The following is a 4,715-nucleotide window of genomic DNA, read 5'->3' as shown; positions in this document are numbered from 1 at the left end:
CCTGGTTTTCCCAAACCTATTTTTTCCCCCTAGCGTGTGATTGCTCTGGAAGGAGTTTGTTGTTGTTGTTGTTTCAACTAGAGAAGAAATCTCCACCCCACCACTAAAGCGACAAAATGCTCTCCAAATGGGGTTTCTGAGCTTGAGGTGAGTCAGCTGAAGCCACTGAAGTGGTTTTGAGCAGCCCCGACCCCAAATATCTTCCTTCAGCTGAGCACAGTTCTGTCTAACCCAGTGTGGCCGGAGTTTGCTCCCATTTTTAGTGCCTTTTCAGGGCCTCGGGATGGCATGGAGGTTTCTAGAAGGAGTTTTGTGGAAGGCACAGGGATTGGATGAGGTTGGCCTTGTTTTTAAGTGCTGGAACTTGGCAGCGTGAAGGACCACCATGGCCCATGCTTGGGGCTCACCTTGGGTCTCCAAGGTTGTGCCAGGCACAGGGTGCAGCCTTCCTGTCCCATCGCTCTGGCCCCAGGGGGAGGCTTGGGGCTAAAGGACAGGTTGGGCACTTGGTGCTCATTTCTCTTCCTCCTCGTTCCCTGGCTCTTTTTTTGGAGGAAAATCAAAGGCATCCCTGAGCATCATAGGTGTCTGGGACTTGACTGAGTGTGGCCAGGATTGGCTCCTGCTTCTGTGCGGGACAAACTTCGCCACAAGCCCTGTGCGTCTGCAAGCTCGGTCTGCAAGCGTGTGGCATCCCCTGCATCACAGGGAGACGTGATGTTTCAGTGCACCAATAGGTGGTGTGAGATTGCTGCCGTTTCTGGGAATGTAGAGCTTTTGTTTTTCTTAATAGTGGGATAAGAGGAATGAAAGCTCGGTTCTGTGCCAGCTGTAAGTAACAGCTGAATCAGAATTTTAGCAGGGCTGCCCCAGCCCCTAGTGATGCAGCCAGAGTTTGTCATTTGGAGCTCTGCAAATAAAAGAAAAAAAAAAAACAAAAAAAAAACAAACAAACAAAAAACCACTACAAGACCTAAAATGACACTGGGAGATCCAGTAAATCCTTACAAGCTAAATCTGCAAATGCATCCTGCTGATCAGACTGTGGGGTGTCCTATAGGGCTTGCAGGCAGGTTGTGTTGCGGTTCTGGGAAATGTGAACAGTTTGTTGACAAGTTTGTTTTGAAAGAGATGTGAAATAGTACTAAGCTTTTAATCATAGAATCACCAAGGTTGGAAAAGACCTAAAAGATCACCCAGTCCAACCGTTCACCTATTCCCAACAGCTCCCACTAAACCATGTCCCTCAACACAACATCCAGCCTTTCCTTGAACACCCCCAGGCTCGGTGACTCCACCACCTCCCTGGGCAGTCCATTCCAGTGCCTGACCACCCTTTCTGAAAAGTAATACTTCCTAATGTCCAGCCTGAATCTCCCCTGCCGTAGCTTGAAACCATTCCCTCTGGTCCTATCACACAAGAGAAGAGGCCGTCCCCCAGCTCACTACAACCTCCCTTCAGGAAGTTATAGAGAAGGGTGGCGAGGCACTGGAACAGGCTGCCCAGACAGGTAGGGGGGTGCCTCATCCCTGAGGTATTCAAGGTCAGGCTGGTGGGGACTCTGAGCATAGGTGTCCCTGTTTATTGCGGAAGGGTTGGAATACACGGTCTTTAAAATTCCCTTTCAACTGAAAAGATCCTGTGAAATGTATTCTGTGTTAATACTTGGTTCAGTTCTTTCTTCAAAACAGACCATTGTGGATTGCTGTGTGCAGGTCTGCCCCGCAGAACACACCTCTCTGCCCTCCAGTGTTTAATGCAGGGAGGCTGTGAAACCAAGCAGAGAGAAACATAAGCGGTGCAGCCTGCATGTAGGCGTGTTTTCTAAAAGGGTTTGTGTGCTGCAGCTGGCAGTTGTCTTGCTCACAGCTGTTCAGGGAATGACAATTTCTCTTTGTTGCAGCTTTCAAGATTTTTAATCATGTCTGTTGCATATTGAAACAATGACAAAGAGCATCTTCTGGGCTGTTTCCATCAGAAGGGAAACATCTGGTTGGGGATAACGGGGTTCTGACAGCTTTTCAGCAGCGTGGTTGCTGATTGACCCAATCCCCAACAGGTAGCTCAGCAGAGGAGCAGAGCACACCGGTGTCTCCAGGCTCCGTGCCCGCCAGCAGGCTGCTCTCATCAATCAGGGAGTGGGACATGATGGCACTCAGCGTGAGATGCAGGGTGACAGCACTGTGCTGAGGCCTCTTCTGCTAATCCTTGCTTAATGTGGTGATGCTGCCATTGTTAGCAGCTGTTGCTGGACAGGATTAAGGAAGAAAAACCTGTGAGAAGCGGGATTGGTTACGCATTATCTCCCTGTATCTTTTAATCTCTTGTGTGGTAAGGCCTGATGTTCTCAAGTCTCCCTTTTGAAATGGCAGATAGAAACATATTGCTGCTGTCTGGAACCTTTAATCTTCAAATGGAAATAAGCTTTCCTTGCAGAAGCAGGCTGCTTTTTCGGATGTTCTCAGAAATGCTGATGTTGTGCCTTGGATGATCTGTCTAATTAAAAATGGCATCTTGTCAATTCAAACTATTACTTTGATGGCAATGGCAAAAATGCCAAGTGCAAGAAAACCAGCGTTAGAGAAAAATGTGCCTCACTTTGTCTGTCTAATTTATGCAGGAAGAATTTAGGCTTTTGTTGCGAGTCTGGATATCCTCAGACCCTTCGGTTAGGAACTGTTACTGTTTTAGTTACTGTTGGTTGCACAACAGCTTAGTCAAAGCCTGTCATTACTTGCCCATGTTCGGGGAGGTCGCTGTGAGCTCTGAGCTCTAGGTTGCTAAAGCTGCTGTGCTGGGCTTAGCTGCGTTTTGTACATCTCTTTTCTGGATCTTATGTAAAAATTCTCAGAGTGGTGAGGTTTGGCACAGGCTGCCAAAGGAGGTGGTGGAATCACTGTCCCTGGAGGTGTGTGAGAAACACGTGGATGTGGCACGAAGGGACGTGGTTGGTAGGTGCAGTGGGGATGGCTTGATAGTTGGACTCAGAGGAGGTCTTTTCCAATTTCATCAGTTTTATGATTCTGCTCTATGATTCTATGAATACAGAATATGACTTGGAGGTGTGTGCTTGAATTCTTAAGCGTGCTGTTGGTCAAGGTGTGGAGGTCCCACACGTGCAGGTGCTGCTGGCTCTGTCACTCGCTCACACGCCCATTTTCCACAAAGGCACAAAATGATACACAACTCCCTTTGCATATCAAATTTCTGAAATGGTAGTAACAACAAATCCAGGTGCCTTAATTAGATTAATTAGACTCAATGGCAAACATGACCACCTAGCAATAAAAGTGAATTGAATGCAAACAGTGCATTAACTCAACTAGTCCTCCAAAGTAGCCCCTTGATTTTTTTCTCCATCCCTACTTTAGCCATCAGAAGGTGGCATGGGTCTGGCACGGATCCTGCGTGTGCTTATGGCAGAGCCTTTTGCCTTCCCAGGGCGGAAGCCTCAAAGAAACGATCTGCTCAGGTATTCCTATGCTCCTACACCCCTAATTACAATCTCATGACTTAATCATGAGCTGCCTTTACCTCAGGTCTGCTCGTAACATCTTTCTCTTTTCAGCTTTTGACGTGCGGGCTTTCCCTTTAATGTCTCGGTTGTTCAGTTCTTCGGTGAGTGATGGGACTGAAATGCCTGCTGACAAGCAAAGAATCTCACAAATTCCTTTTGAAATCCACCTGAAAATTGCAAATTCAGTTCTCAGATGCAAAATCCAACCACTTACCTCTCAGGGCATGCAACCAGGCATGGGCTTCCTGCACAAACAGGTGAGTGGCACTGGTATAACACACAGCTTCTGTGTTTAAAGCTTGCTGCGCTCCCAGATTCAGGCCTACTTTCTTACTGGGGAGTCTCAAGATAGTCAGTATTTTCCTTAAGGCTCAATCTTCCAGCCCTGTGATTATGAGAAACTGCTTTCATTAAGTAAAATTGGCCTGAAAGCATGAGAGCGATCAACTGGCAGATGCTGCTGGCTTGAAAACTGCAAGATAAAGACACGTACCCCTAAATTTTAAGGCCTTTTGGCTTTTGAGGTTGTAATTTCTTTCTGGGAAACCATGGTGATAATTTTGGTGTGCTACTGACATCTATTCACAGCTGGCTTTTGTTTCTAAGTTGGCACCTGAAAGATACCTCCGCCACCCCCCCTTCCAGGTTTTGCTTCTTCAGGATGTATTTGGTGGTGAAACACCTGGTCTATTTGATTTTGAAAGGATTTCTTGTTGTATGTGACTTTTGTGTTTGAAATACTGTTTCTTCTTTGACTAGAAGCTTGGGATCCTTAGCCAGCCCTCTGTGAGCACGGCTGAGATGTGCAGGCTGTGGAGAGCACGGCTTGCTGACAAATCCCTCATCAGGCTGCTATCTTCCGGTCGCATCGCAAACACTCACACTGAGGCCTGTTGTCCTTTGGATGATGTGCATGTGCAAACAAAATGAAAATCTGAAGCATCCATCGTGTTCCCTCACAGAAAAGATCCATATGTCCCCCAACAGATTTAACTTTTTCGTAGCAAGAAAAGAGAACTTAGCTGAATAGGGAAGAAAACATAGATTGGGAACTGGAAACCTTGGAAGCAGAGTATTTGTACTGTGCTCTTAGCCAGTGCTGCAGAGCTTTGGGAGTCCGCTTGTCAGCCCTTTGCTGCACAAAGTTCTTTGGTGGTTCTGCTGCAAATGGTGAGGTCGCCTGGTTCACAGGTATGC

Source organism: Tympanuchus pallidicinctus, unplaced genomic scaffold, assembly GCF_026119805.1.
Source record: "Tympanuchus pallidicinctus isolate F22 unplaced genomic scaffold, pur_lepc_1.0 scaffold15, whole genome shotgun sequence".
NCBI classification, from domain to species: domain Eukaryota; kingdom Metazoa; phylum Chordata; class Aves; order Galliformes; family Phasianidae; genus Tympanuchus; species Tympanuchus pallidicinctus.
The sequence above is the reverse complement of the archived record's forward strand: the minus strand, read 5'-3'. Positions refer to the sequence as shown.